The following is a 16,086-nucleotide window of genomic DNA, read 5'->3' as shown; positions in this document are numbered from 1 at the left end:
CTAAGAGAGGTTCATTTTCCTGACAGATTCTTTCCAAACTCAAATATGTCAACAGATCCTGCTAAATATATTTGCCCAGTGCTCACAAAATAGAAACAAGGCAGCTACTGCACTTAGTAACAATCACTTGGTGTACATCTAACATAGAATATGTACTGCTCATGGGCTTGTGCTTTTTTTTCTGAGTGGTTCAGCTATGTGTGTCAGTAGGTCTTCCAAGATGGAAAAAAAAAAAAACCAAATAACACCTTGCTTTTAAGGTGTTATTGCAATGATGGTGTTACTCTTTGGTTCAGTACAAGACATAGTTTTGTGATCATGGAGGTTCTCATAGTGGAAACCAAGCTGATACAAACTTGAACAGTCTAGTTGACTTCCCAAACGTCACTTTTTTCTGGTGGCCACACCTATTGCCTCACTATCCATACTTTATTTACTTTCAGAGTAGGGCATAACAATACTGCAGGGTGCAACTGTCTATAGATTGCTATTGGGTGCTGTTCTGGTTATTTGACTTTGCGTGCATCAAAAATGGTTAGCATTTTTCTTCCTACTAAGCAGACTCATAGATGGTATCATACACTATATTTCCTTGTGATCCTCCAGGTGTATTTCCCTTCTGAGGCTCAACTGAACAAAGCATTCAGTAAAGTGCTGGTAAAGGTGTGGGCCAGGGGGACCTCAGAACTAAGCCTTTTGGTGCAGTGACAGGGGTCAGCACTGTGGGGAACAAAAAGTTCTTTCAAATCATTATCAAAACCAGTTTTGCTGTTGCAATGGGGACTTAGCTATCTCTGTATCTCTCTACTAAAAACACTTCTAAAACCCAGTACTTGGTGCCTGCCAAACCCTCCATGTGACTGTGTGCCTATACACTCTCTTCTCAGCTTGTCACTGACCATACAGACGTGGTCTCTATCCCATTGCTCTCCAGTACTCCACAACTACTCGGTCACCAGCTTATTCATCTGCAGATCTGTGTTCTTTGCTTGACCTCCCACCCATCCAGACTTACACTGTTGCACAACTCCAGCTCAGGCAACCAGGCAACACTGAGGACTGTCCATACTAGAGCTTTGTGGAGTTAAAGTTTGGTTTCCAGTCTCCTTTTCTAGGTATTTCTCTTTTAGCAGTCACAATCATGTCAAGAAACATCTGTTTCAATGCCTTCAACACCCACAGATTTCACCATGTCCCTAAATTCTAACAACCACCCTGATGGATGTGCCAGAGGGACAAATAAATAAGGATTAGGAAATGCATTAGGAAATTTCACTAGTGTCGTAGTTCAGCCCCGATTGGACCAGACTACGCAGTCTCTCTCTCACTCCCCCCACCTTCCGAGAGAACAGGGAGAGAAAATATAAGGAAAAACGGCTCGAGGTTTGAGATAAGGACAGGGAGAAATCCTTAAAGTTACCATCACGGGCAAAACAGACTCCACTTGGGAAAAACTATTCATTTATTACTACAAACAGCAGGATAATGAGACAGAGAACAAGATAACCTCCCTCCACCCCTCCCTCTTCCCGAGCTTAACATTATCTCTACTACCTTCCTCTCCCGAGCGGCACAGGGGGGAAGAGGGAATCGGGTTTGTGGTCAGTTCATCACATGTTGTTTCACGCCACTGCTTCATGGTTGGGGGAAGAACTCCTCGCATTCCTCCCCTGCTCTGTTGTGGGGTCCCACGCCTACGCCACAGTCCTTCGTGGAACTGCTCCGGCGTGGGTCATCTCTTCCACGGGTGCAGTCCCTCCAGAACAGCTGTCCCAGCGGGCCCTCCACGGGCCACAGCTGCCTTCAGGCATCCACCTCCCCCGGTACGGGGTCCTTCACGGGCTCCAAGTGGATCTCTGCTCCTCCGTGGACCTCCATGGGCTGTAGGGGGACAACCTGCTCCACCATGGTCGTCACCACAGGCTGCAGGGGAATCTTGACCAGGAGCCGCATTACTCCTCCCCCTCCTCCTGAACTGACCTTGGCGTCTGCAGCCGTTCCTCACAACAGGCTGGTAGATGTCTCTCAGGATCTTTTTTACATCTTATTCATATCTCATCTCCTCTCCACTTCTTGCAGCCGGGCTGGACGGAGTCGGGCCCAGTTGGCTGCCTGGCGAGAGGCCAGAGGGTGAGGCCTGCAAGGCCCATGAGGCCTGCACCTCCCCCTCTGCGCCTCTGCCCCCGCTCAGCTTCTTCACATCTTCTCTTCTCTCTTTTTTTTCTGTTTTCCCCTTCTTAAATACGTTATCGCAGAGGCGTTATCACGGAACATTCTGCTACCAATCGGCTCAGCCTTGGCCAGCAGCAGGTCCGCCCTAGGACCGGCAGAGTGCACTGAACAAAGGGGAGCGGCTTCTAGCAGTTTCCTACAGAAGCCACCACCTTAGGCCCCCCCTCACTAAACAAAACCATGACAACTACCAAGTTCCCAGGCTAGCACAAAAAGAAGAAAGGCTTTATTTTGGTTGCTACATTCTTCAGGAAAAGTAGCTTTATAACCATCAGTTTCAGCAACAAGCAGTTCAAACCAACAGCAATATATTAACAACACTCTATGCACTTCATTTCTTCAGAGAGACTGGTAGCAGCAGTCTCTAGTCCTCATCTGTCCTGTGGGGCTTCTCTTACAAGCAGAGGGAGGAAATGTCTCTTTTCTTCTCAGCCTCACGTATTAGCAAATAAAGCTCTTCTCTTTATACCCTTCCGTCCATGTCTGATATTTATTCATGGTTCAATGGGGTGGAGTGGACTCAGCAGCCCAAGGGCCATTTCCTGGGCCTGGATGCTCCTTGCATACTCTCTGGGGGTGACATGTCACCCTCTACATGATGCTCCACTTAATGCTGTGATTAGCATGACTGGCAACAGATGATGGCTGCTGGCATTTCTTTGTTAACTAATGTGTTGATAACAGCTTGCTCCTCTGTGATGGTAGTCTTAACTACCTGCAGTTGGGCTTAATTTTACTTTCCAATGTTTTTTTTAGTTTTGCTGTGGGTGCTGAGGCTTGTGTAAGCTTAACATAAATGCAGCTGGATGCATATCTGCCCTTTGAACTCCTTGCCTGGTTTTCCCAGAAGGTCTGTCTTATTATTTCTGTTCAAGGATACATGAAGTTGGCTGGATGCCTAGATTTGCATCTGGTGTCTAAAAAGAAAAATAACAATTTTCTTTAATACTATGTTCGGAGATGATAGAGGACAAGAAGAAGCTGAGGCTGAGAAACTGAGCCATTGTCACGGAACTGAGTAGCCGGACACATCCTACCCATAGTTTGAAGATGTTAGTCCTGGGCCTAAGAGCAGAGGCCAGAGAATGCAACTTTTTCCTTGTATACATATCCTCGTAAAAGCAAACTATGATAGACCAGAATGTGATTTTTTTTCAAGATTTGCCAGCTTCTAATTATATTTTACGATTGCTTTGCTTGTAGAAATCCTCCAGACAGGTAGGGCAATGTTCATCCTCCATAGACTAAGGAAGATCTGTGCTAACTTGCCCCTCCTACTCTGAGAGTGTATGGAGATAGTCACTTGGCACCGCAGCTCTGCAGGAGCTTCAGCAGTGCATGGGGACATTAAGGTTCTTTAAGACTTTAGGCATACCCAGGAGGAAAAAATCATCTCTCCCTTCAGAAGTGCACAAATGTCCTTAATCATGAAAAAAACCAAACAGCTACAAGCCCCTCCACTTTCCCTTCTGTGATGGAAACTTAGCAGTAGCTTATGGATAGCATCCAAACAAACAAACAAACAAATCCTTTCTCCAGAGTTGTCATCTGTGTGTCTCTACTTTTGACTCCTTCACCACTCTCTCACAAGATTAATTTCCTGCTGATGAGGCTACAGTGCTTTAAAGGCTGCATCAGTCCTCAGCCTACTGTACAGTTTTTGTCAATGGGGTTAGCAATGCTTGCAAAATCCAGTGCCTAACATGCAATAGCTGTTCCAGAAAGAAGTCTACTGCTTCCTCTTAAAGATGACATCTTTAGTTGCAGTCCAGCTGTCTCACACTCCTATTGTCTAAATCGGGACTTGGAGCCCTGGTCCTCTGGGGACTTTTTTCGTCTGCAACTTGAACCACTACATATCATTTACATATTAGTATTATAAGCACTTCTATCCAGAAAAGGAGCAGAAGAAAGGGCTGGTATACCTGACATCTCAGATAACCAAGTCAGCATGAGGAAAGCATGCACTTAACTGGTCTGCAGCCGAAGACTTATTGCAGTGAGAGTATTTTGCATAGTGTCAGCATCTTGGCTAGCTAATAACTAACCTGTAATAACTATCTTGTTCTTTCCACAGGATGTGCAGCCTCCTAATTTTTGTGGGATAGATGATCAGTTTTCGCAGGATGGGTGTTTCCGTGGATTGGATCTCGTTTTGCTGAAGTGTGTCTGTGTGAAGAAAAACTCAGTCCTTTCCCAGGCTTGAGATCTGCATTAAACAGGAAGACAATGTTCACTGTTCTGAGACTAATGACCAAGTGAATTTTTCTTTCTTTGGACTATTATTTAGCCAAGACTATCGGTCTGAGTCTTCAGTCAGTCTCAGTCCTAGCATTACTTTGGATGACTCTTCAGGGAAACCAGTGTTCATATGGCTTTAAACATACCTTTATAGTGGAAATGTGTATTTCAAATGTTATCTATATGTTGTGGCCATGATATATTGTGGATGTATTTCTATAAATGCACCCTAAAACAACACAGAGAAAGAACAGATGGAAAAGATTTTTAAAGCCTTCATAACAAATCCCATGCATTTTCCAGAAACTATGTCAGTTAGCATAACAATAATTGCACCCACAGTTCTTCCTTCTTGAAAGATTTGATATTGTATGTATAGAACTTCATAGTCCTGTATTGCATTTCTACGGCTTTTGAAGTCTCATTTAAAGTTTGGAAAGTGAAGCTGTTGGAAACTTGGCTATCCCCGTGTATTTGATGGCCAACCAAAACACTGGATATGTCTTGTCAGATGTAAATGATAGGATAGTATGTTGTGATGTGTGTATTTTAGAGACCAAATCCTTGTTTGTAGAGGTTTTATGTTGACATGGGAATCATGCGCCACTTCATCAGTAATTTCACTCTCAAACCAGTGTAATTATGATAAAATACAATAGAGTAGAACCAAGCCACAACTGAAACATCAGCTTTGTATCCTGTCCCATCACTTGTGAATGAGATGTGAAAAGTTCAGGCTTACTGTAACTCTGCGCTGGTGCCCAAATACACAGGTTTTTGATCAGTAAAACCAAATATTTTCAAGTCTTTATTGCTTTTTTTTTTTTTTTTAAGTTGTAAGCAGAACACTCTATAAAAACACTGCAATAATTCTACCAACACATGGCTTGCTTAGCTTATTTTGCTTTGTTAGTAGATACTACTAATACCTCAGTAAGACATACTTTTCTGACTTGGTCATCTCTTTTAAAGCTTCCTTTCCTGATTGTCTTTTTGTATGACATCTGCCGGACAAAACATGCTTAACTGAATTCCTCTTTACTAAGGTACCTATTAAATAGAACTGTTTCTTAAACATTTCCATTTACCCATACTGTCATTTTTTTCTCCACTGCTTTGCTTCTTTGTTTTCTGTACTTCTGGCAACCTTGTCATCCTTAAACAGTCCCTCAGCTGTACTTTTTAACATTGTAAATTTAGGGCATAGATAACAAATTTGCTGTAACACTTCCATTTTAATTATCAGAATGATCCCAACAATACTGATTTTGAGGTATTGGTTTAGTATCTTGTTCTTGTACTAGCAGCAGTCCTTGGAGACTCATCTTGTTTTCTGTACTTTGTACCTCATCTTCACTTTTGCAGTTAGCATTCTCCTCTTCCAAGCGTGTTGTCACACATGTGATGCAATCTGATCCCCCTTCAAAAAGCAACAGTATTACCGTGTTCATGCCATGAGCTGTTCTTATTGACTTTCAGAATTAAATAACATAATTCAAAATGCAAGGGAACTGATTCACACTTCACCACTGGTTCAAGATATTAAAATGTTTCTCTAATTAGCCCTAAATATATCATAAGTTATGTCTTCAAAAATAGGAAAGGTTCTGGTTACATTTACGGTTTAGGTCACAGGAACATTAAGCAAGCTTACTTTGGCCCTGATACATCCCCCCATTTCAGTGTTTGTTACTGTTTGCTTCGTTTGAAATCTCTTTCTAAAGACAAACACTAGCTTTAACCAGAGCAGAACTGCTTCCATTCCCTGTACCATGCTAAAACAAGGCTTAGATCCCAAAAGCTGAGTGGAAAACAAACAAACCAACCCTAGTTCTTCTTCATAGATGCTCAGGCAGATAATACTTTTAAAATAAACATTTTTCTGATAAAGGCTTTCTCCTTTGGAAGTCAAGATCTTCGCTCTGAAGGCTGTAACCTGGTGCTGAGGTCATGGCCCATGGTTTCTGGCTGTAGCCTTGAGCTCTTTGTCACCTTCTGAATGGGAGCACATCTACAGATACTTTTGAGAGCATTTACTGGTAGAAGTGTATGTCTCTGCACCTCTCCACTAACAGATCCTTATGTATTCTCACTATAAAAACCTGTAAAATATGTGAAGTTGCAGAACCATTTATTGCAAATAAATCACAGCTGAATCCAAGTTCAGCATAAAAGGGAATAAAATTTGGTCTCTAAATATTACTTATTTACTATTTGTATGTGGACCTGTTGTCTATTAATTCGCCTAACCCTCTTTTTGCATTAGTCTCCTTGACCTGCCCTTCTGCCCCTGCCTCTCAGTCTCTGTTCCAGAACCGTGTAAAGCATGGCCTATGAATTATGCAGCCTTCATATGTAGCCTTCAAATTGAATATTTTATTTTGTACTAGAGTAAGTTAATTATTCTGCTCTTCATCTGATGCCTCACTTGCTATTTTCTCCTTCCAGGGAAAATCCACTTTTGGGAGTTCCTATTCCAGTTCCCCTGAAATCTAACTATCATCCTCAAACACAGCAACTTTGTCTGCACCGTTAACAGCTCAATAAAGTGGCTTTTAAATCCTGTATCCCTGAAGAAGGTCCTAGGAGTGTTCCCTGCCAACGCAGAGATTAACAAAACAGGGGTGCAGATGGTTTCCAAAGCTTGCCAAGGAGCCGGGGGATGAATGACCCTCCGCATCCCTTTGCTGACCAATGCATCCGCAGAACACCGAAGGCTTGGTTGTAACACACCCGAGTGCCCACCACGCTTCTAGACAGCATCTGCTGACACACGTGGTCAGACACCAGCTTTTGGCAGAGCTGCTGCCCGGTATGGGAAAGGCTTAAGCTGTCAATGCCTTTGTGCGGCAACAGGTGCCAGCTTGGAGCCAAATAGCCACCCATTAATTGCGTGCATGTTTCTCTCCCTTGAGGGCAATCACAGAAAGAGATCAAGACACTGTTTCCCAGCAAGAAAGAAACAACATGTAACTGTGAACGCACTTGGGAAATGTGTGATAATTGCAGCATGGTCCTAATGTAAACAAGAGGAAATAAGTCAGAGGAGCCAGGAGGAAAGTATCTTTTCCATCAGCCGTGACGAACCCACCACATTTCCCCTGGCCACCTGGCATGCAGCAAGACGTAACACTGCTCAGGGCACGAGGGTTTCAAGAGAAGTTTGATGAGGTATTCCTGAGCAAACAAGGCTTGTGCGAATGAAGTCACAACCCTGGTAACAATGCCAATCATTAACAAGATGCAAGTTCAAAATCAAAGAATGTCTCCACAGGGGATGTAGTTTTGTGAGCTCAGCGCCATGAGATGGTGATTCAAGAGTTTCTCCTGCATGCTGGAAAGGGAATTGGCTGCATTACCTAAATGAACTACCAGTCAAAACCTATTTCAAAAAATCAAATTCAGCTCCCACAGAGTCGGTGACAGAAGTTGCGGCCCACAGCTGTTTGCACTGCTCTATGCTCCTACCTAATAGATGGGATTTCCCACTGTAATGAGGGATGATGGTTTTAGGCTTCTGTAACACAGGCAGAAAAATATGAGTATTTCCTTCCTCATTTCTGTAGCGCAGGGCAGAGTTCAGTACAGCATTAGAACAGCAACCTCTCCCTTTTTAAGCAGCTATACCAAGCACATAATTTTGCAACTGACATAATTAGCTTTAACGTAAAGTTTCTCTAACTAGCAACACTTTATGTTTACAGTCTCTTTGAATTCAAAGTAGTTTCTTTTAGGAATTTTATTGATCAGGTTTAAGAGTTCTTCATTAAAAATACCTATTATTTACTTAATCTGTAGAAAAGCTTCATTTTCTAAAGCTAAGGTTAGATTTTTGAAGCTGATGATTTACCTCTTCTTTAACTGGTATTCTCTTATGTATATGCTGTCTATATAAAAAGTATCCTCTCGCCTGTATTACTATCAATATGTACCAGTATAAGATTATACAAAATACACCACTATAAAAATCTGTGTGATTTTAAAGTTGCAGAACCATTTATTGCAAATAAATCACAGCTGAATGCAACCTCAGCATAAAAGGGAATAAAATGTCATCTCTACTCTTACATATGAAGTATCTTTCTCTAATATATATGTGAAGAAAGAGAATGCTCTTGATGCCTGCTGAATTCATGTCTTTATCGAAATTTATCTACATAGGTACAAATTATTATGATAGGCAATACATTTCATATCTACATTTCACTAACAAAAAAAAATCCTTTAATGTCCACAAGCATGTGAGCTTGATCTCTTGCATCCAGTCCTATTTTCTGAAAGTTGCAATCCACTGCAATGCAGATGATGAAAATGCCTCCTCTGATAAAAAGATGGCTGCACAAAACAAGGAGTTTCCCCTGCATGTTATTTCCTGGAAAGAAGGAAACACTCCTGGACAAAAACCTGAAAGCAATGCTTCTTTTTCTTTTGTAAATCCTCTACAAGAGGTAGCTCAACTACAGCTTAGTAGGTCAGACATTTTTTAACTTTCATGGACATCTTTTGTCTTCTCTCTACAGTGCGACGCTTCAGGATTGCTAGGCTGAACTCTGAATGAGAATAGTACAGTGTTTTAGCTTGGCTAACAACCTTGGCACTGGTGAGTTTGCACCTCAAATACTGTGTTCAGTTTTGGACCCCTCACTACAAGAAGGACATTGAGTTGCTGAAGCACGTCCAGAGAAGGGCAATGAAGCTGGTGAAGGATCTGGAGAACAAGTCTAACCAGGAGCAGCTGAGGGAACTGGGATTGTTTAGTCTGGAGAAGAGGAGGCTGAAGTGAGACTTCATTGCTCTCTCCAACTACCTGAAAGGAGGTTGTAGAGAGGTGAGCGTTGGTCTCTTCTCCCAAATAACTTGTGATAGGATGAGAGGAAATGGCCTCGTGTTGCATCAGGGGAGGTTTAGATTGGATATTAGGAAAAATTTATTTACTGAAAGAGTGGTCAAGCATTGGAACAGGCTGCCCAGGGAAGTGGTGGAGTCACCATCCCTGGAGGTGTTCAAAACACGTGTAGACGTGGCACTTCAGGACATGGTTTAGTGGACATGGTGGTACTGGGTTGACAGTTGGACTTGATGATCTTAGAGGTATTTTCCAACCTTAATAATGATTCTATAACAAGATAATTCACGCATGTGAAGGCCTTTTGTTAGCATATACTGTTCTTAATTTACCTTTAGGTCATCTCCAGCATCCAGCTTGTACATTTTCAAAGCCAGTTCTGACTCTCATCCTTTCCAGGATGTCTTTTGCTTGATGAGAGAGGCAGCGTTTTCTTACAAGTCAGTGTTTGCTGCCCAGTTGAGCCACAGATTACTTTCGTGGTCCCTTCCAACCGCGGCCCGGGGAATGTCTCCGCATCCGGAGGCGGGACGCCTCGGCCGGGCAAGGCCGGCTCTGCGAAGGAAGCGCCGGCTGCGGTCACGCAGGATCCCAGCTGAAACACAACGAGCCCTTTCCTCGGCTTTGCTCGCCAGAGCAGCAAAGTGTAGGACGCAGGTTGCCCAGAAGAGGGGGCTGGCTTCCCGCCCCCCGAAAAAGCGCTGCGGGCGCCTTCCCCTGCGGGTGCCGGGGAGCGTGCAGGGGGGACGCCGCCAGTCCCACCCCCACTACTCCCGGCCGGGAATCCCCCGGGTCTGAGCTGCGCCCCGGCTCGATCACCCAGCCTCTGCTCTCCGGTCTGCGCTCGACAGAAAGCGGTGGACAAAGAGGAGAAAAAAAAAAAAAAAAGCATCTTCTCAACTTCCCTGAGTCTACGGGAAGGACAATTGCAAAGGACCAGGGTCCTTGTTGTACCCGTCCAGGGCGAGGGGCCGCCAAGTTTCTGAGTGGCTTGAAAGATCCTGGACCTATTGGAGCAAGTCCAGAGGAGGGTCATGAAGATGATGAGAGCACCTCTTCTATGAGGACAGGCTGAGAGCTGGGGCTGTTCAGCCTGGGGAAGACAGGGCTCTTGGGGAGACCTTATAGCGGTCTTCCAGTACCTAAAGGGGAGGTTATAAGAAAGATGGGGAGAAAGTTTTTAGCCGAGCATGGCAGATTCAGGCTTGATATAGGGAGGAAATTTTTTACAACGAGGGTGGTGGAACATTGGAACAGGTTGCCCAAAGAGGTGGTAGATGTCCCATCCCTGGAAACACTTAAGGCCAGGTTGGACGGGGCTGATCTGGTTGGAGATGTCCCTGATCCTTGCAGGGGGGTTGGACTAGATGACGTTTAAAGGTCCTTTCCAACCCAAACTATTCTATGATCATTATTAAGCACCTTGAATGTAGCCCCAAGACACTTTATATCCCCCGCTCAAGCCAAAAGGGGCTTTGCAAGGGGCTAATCTGAAGTAGGTGCTATGCCAACACAGGTCCTGAACAGCAGCTTCAAAAAGAGCATCTCAAGTTAGCATGACCCACCTAATTAGATTCAGCTGAAAATGTATCATACATTGCATGAGGTCCATGTATATTATTTTAGGAAAAAAAAAAAACAAACTGCATGGGAATTTCACAAGAAACTGTGGTTGCAGGAACAGTAAAAGATATGGAAAAGAGTACATGACCTCATTCAGATAGAAACGAGTTAAAAGAACAGAGTAGACAAGCTTTGTTAAATTTTATTACAGAAAATTAAAAGGTGGATCCTGCATTTTATTCTGCCTTTTTTGTGTATACTGTTTTGGGAGAAAGGATTGTAGATATTTTAAAATCTGATATCCACTTATGTGATCATATGCTAAAGCACAGAGAAAAAATAATAAAGTACAAGGTTTAGTCATTTGAATTTTTCAGGTTTCCTTGCCACTTGCATAATTCTCCTTGTCTCATTTTTTAATTTGCATGATTTAGAACTTTTTAATCCACTTACTCAAAATTTCTACAAATGTTTTGTTCAGAAAAATATTTGTCATTCAGATAGGAACATTAATGGTGTTCCTATTAGAACATCATTAAAGCAAATAGAGAGGAGGAAAGGGGGAGAGGAAACAAGGGCTAGAGGGACCTACTCACTCTAGGGCCACTTAAGATGAAAAAACTGCGCAGCAGCTATTTCAGCACCCCTTTCACATGCTTTTGAACAGCTTTTGTCAAAACACCCTTGTAAGAACACTTTTGCTGAAGCAACATGTCAGCATTTTCAAACTTTCTAGAACTGATGGTTCTTTAAACATACATTGCTTCCTAAAAGTTCAGTATATTTATGTTTGGAAAATGTTATTGAACATCACTGAGGGCAAAGGAGTTTGCACATATGCAAATTATCCAGGAAACAGTTACTCTCTTGTTAGTACTCATCATTACTACGTGAGTCTAAAATCTGAGAGGTATTGACTGTCTACTGAGATTATGATAGTCATACTGATAATACCAGAACTGTAAATTGTTTATTGAAGGTTGCAACTGTACTTAGCTCTGTTGGTGTGCAATCTCAGGCTTTGCAGAATGAGCATTATAAGTACTTCCTGGGTAAAGTCCAGTTTGGTGAAAAACTCTGTCTTGCTTACAGGGCAGTTTCTGTGCAGTAATCTGGATATATTTCCTCTTTCAGCAGAATAAAATATATCAAAGGGTCATACTTAAAATCTCTGGCCTGGGGTGGTAGGTTTTTTGTTTTTCTAATTTTTACTTCTCATTTTTCACTTAAACATTTTAGTTTCAATACATCTGGTCACAAGAATGACAAAAATAATGCCTTCTTTTTAAAGTTTCATGAAACTACCAGATGTTTATTTGGTCCTGCAAGCATATACACATATTCCTAAGGTTAACATTACTAGAGATATTTCTATGCTTAAAGTAACATGTTAAGGTGGAAACCATGGACAGTTAAAGCCAGAAATACATAAAAAGAGATGAAAGAAAATAAGGTAGATCGAGAGTTGAGTGTATATATAGTAGTTTATGCACAAAAACATAGCTAAAAATGGGGTAATTACTGATGAATGTAAGGATTGCACATAGGAGGCTTTTGGTAAAGATAGCAAAATCAGTTTAGGTACAGGTGAAGGGTTTATTATCAGTTTTTAGGCAAAAGAAACTGTAAAAAACTCCATTAAATGTTTGAAACTGCTCATTTTTGCTGTCATTAAACTTGTAAACTCTAACTGAGTGAAAGGACTTTTCCTAGGGCAGAGGAACTCGACACAAAAGAAAAAGGAAGCACAATCTGAAAAAGTAATGTATCGAAACAGGGCCTCTCTAGATGGAACGGAGAGGAACTGATGAGTGAAAATTAATAGAAAATAATAATAGATGTTAGAAAGATAAGGCAGTTGAAGAGGAACGATAAAGAGTTTGCAGAGAGTTCGAACATGAGCGTGCACAGCCAAAAAATGAAAAATCATCTGTGAAATGGCCTGGCAGTGTTCTATGTGCTCAAAGCACTTTCCAAAAGCCAACAGAAATTCAAAGTCATCTTTTGTTTAAAACTAAAGTACAAGCATTTCTTTCTTCCTCCCAAGTGAATAAGCTCTTATCTTTAGGATAGGATTTGTCTTGCTTCAATGATGGGCGGGAGCTCAGAGAAGAACATATCTGTCAGTGAGCTGACGAGCAAACTGCTGTGGGTTTCAGCCAAATAAAGCTCCCATTAACATTAGAGAGAGTGGGATTTTCGGGTTGTTTCTTTTCCAGGGAAGGAGAGGTTCTCTTCAGAGTACAGTGTTATAAAGTTTGATTCAGGCACATGTTAGAAATTTGGGGGCTTTTAGCATTTGAGAAAACAAGTGTAGGTGGGAGGTATCTTAATTTCATGGTGGGCAAAACGTGCCTGCAAAAGTGGCCTGTCAGCCTTTTAACATGGTATTGTTATGAAATATGCTGAACAGTGCTGCTCAGCTGCTGCGCTGAATATTAAGCAGCAATTACTGCTTGCACTGATGCCATGACATCACCCTAAAAAAAAAGATCTAGAAAAGAATGTCTTTTATTTCAATGCCTGATAAATGGTTGGAGTTTGGCTCTTGGTTTCACTTAGTCATTTTGTTGCCCCAAGGTAAGCTTACAGTTCCTAAACTGGGTGATTCGTTCACTTAAATTGAACCGCATCGTGGAAGAAAGCATTAATACTGAAGTGTAATAGATAAGTTATGTGAGAATCCTAATTCTATACTCGCTTCCCAATTTCTTAATCAAGAGATTTTTTTTTTCTTCCTGCTCTGTTGTAGAAATACTTAATCACATCCTACCCAGATTATGTATTTGGGAGGCAATCTGATCATCCTCAGTGTAACTTACTTCACTTTTCTTGAAGGAGAAAAATACATAAAGCACTTACCAGCTAAGAAACAGAGGTGTTAACTCCCAGCTAGCCAGGGATGCGTTTCATCACAGGTTTGCAGCTTGAGGTTTGAGAATCAGTCATGCACAGGAATGTGAATATCACATCGTATCCTTAAATGTATTTATTTAAGCAGATCAGTTCTTTCGATTTCAAAGGAGATTTGGGGGTGTAATGACTTTGTGCATCTTAGTGTCTATCTTTAGACACCTATGTTTAATTACAGGATTATTTGTGTGTGTTCTCTTGCAGGAACCAACCGACTCATTTTGGCTGCTTGCCACAGCATGAAAGAGCAGGAAGAAATACTTGAGATTCTTACATCAGAAACTGGTTCATCTTACATCCATCTGCTTGATGTAACGAGGTATATTAAGATAACTGTTGCAGTGCCCAGGCTTCACCGTAGAGCATTAGCTGATGTGAGAACAATTAAGAGATGTCCCAAGGCCAGCATGGACAGCAAAGAGCAGTGCCCTGTCTTAACAGAGCCACCCTGCCTTTAGACGTGTTAATTGCCTTGGGTGAAGGATCACACTGAAAATATTACTCACATTCCAGTTCCAGCACAGGCTAGAAAGCTCTATACAGCAATCCATCCCCTGGTAAAGCCAAGTGACAAGGCGACTTTCTTGCTTCATCTCAAACTCCCCTGTACCAGTATGGCAAACTGACACATCCTCTTTCTACAGAGCAGCATTAGGAAGAGCTCAGGTACATTTGCCTCTATTTGGAGTCCTTCTTGCCCTACCCCTGCCACAGCTTAAGACTGAGAAATCTTCAGAAAGCAATTTACATCCAGCAGTTTTAATTAGATTTTACCTATTATCTGTCAAGTAGCAATAGCACTTTTGAATACGAAAGTAGGATTCCTTCAGCCCCCAAAGAAATACCAAACCCTAATAATCTTCCCCCAGAAAGAAAGACTATAAAGCTGATAATAAGCATATTGAGAACAACACAAAAATATTAACCTGTGCTCGGTTCTGGCTACTTATTCTGCCAAAGAACCTATTATTGCCATATACTTTTTACAGTGGGAGCAGACCTAAAGACTGAAAATAGGAACTTGAAAAGAAGCAGAGGAAAACTAAATGAGGAAGGCTTTAGTACTTAAATTATGAGTCCTGACTCTGTGCTTCTCTTTCCATTTCTCTTGCTCCAGAAGATTACAGACACTCTTTCCTTAATGCCCTGTAATGGGCACACATGAACACAGTCAAAGGTAGCAATTTAAGTGGAATGTTGTCTGAGACCTATGTGCAACCTGCTCCAATCCTATGGAAGGAGGAGCAGGCACTCCATTACCTGCACACAAAACTCAGTTACTCACATTCAAATGTCAGCATCAGATCAGAGACACATGTCTCTGTTTGTAAAGCACTATCGAAGAAACTGCAGTCTTTCCTTACACGATCTGTCCTTGCCTATGTTCAGATCCACTGAATGTTAGGAAAATACCTCCACACAGCCTGGAAAAACTAGCCCATTAGCCCGTGCTCAACTCATTTTTTCCAAGTCTGCACTGCTAAATATCCCATCCTAGCATTGTGATCACAAGATTGCTTGGTTACATTTGTACATAAATAAGGGCTTTCAAAGCCAACTTCTATACAGTTTTATCTGTCTAAATTCACCAGAGTGGTTACTGAATGTAAATCCATAAATGTCTCAGTTTCTTATCTAAAAGCAGAAGCTGATTATCAGCTCCTAAAATTAAGGTGTCATTTAGCTCACTAAAATGATCTGAAATTAAGGCATCCAGTGATAACACTGTGTGTGATACACAAGAAGATATTTTGGTTCTCAGAATTTCAGCAGATTTGAAAACATACCCTTGGCATATTGTACTAAGCACTTTAATTACTATTTTTATTAAAGCTTAGTTAAGTCTTCTCAACAAACCTTACTTGAATTTCCTTGAATAATGCAAGACGAGAGGTCTTTGACTCCTTGCAGTAGGAATTGAAACAGTTCTTTACACATCAGGATTGCCTCCATGCACCCTAAAGAACAGAAAAAGCAGAACAAACACTGTTTTCTCCTCAGTGAGATTCTGTAAGGCAGTGTTGTTATCTTAAGACAGAGATTGCTCCTCTCTCCTAGACATGATCCAGGATCCCTTTTTCCCCTCCCTTCCATAGTTGCCTCATGCCTTTCTCTTAAAGCCAACCACCCTTTTCTCTAGCTCTCCACCTCTCTACAGCTTAACCTCTTCCAGCTCTCACCAATACTCTAGAACAGCTGTCAACGGGACAAGAAACTTGAGGAGAGAGACAACTTGCATTAGCTGATATGAACAGTTTAAAGAAGACGATTTCTCTGTTGATCTCAATGCT

This window comes from Chlamydotis macqueenii, chromosome 2 (assembly GCF_036417535.1).
Source record: "Chlamydotis macqueenii isolate bChlMac1 chromosome 2, bChlMac1.mat, whole genome shotgun sequence".
NCBI classification, from domain to species: domain Eukaryota; kingdom Metazoa; phylum Chordata; class Aves; order Otidiformes; family Otididae; genus Chlamydotis; species Chlamydotis macqueenii.
The sequence above is the reverse complement of the archived record's forward strand: the minus strand, read 5'-3'. Positions refer to the sequence as shown.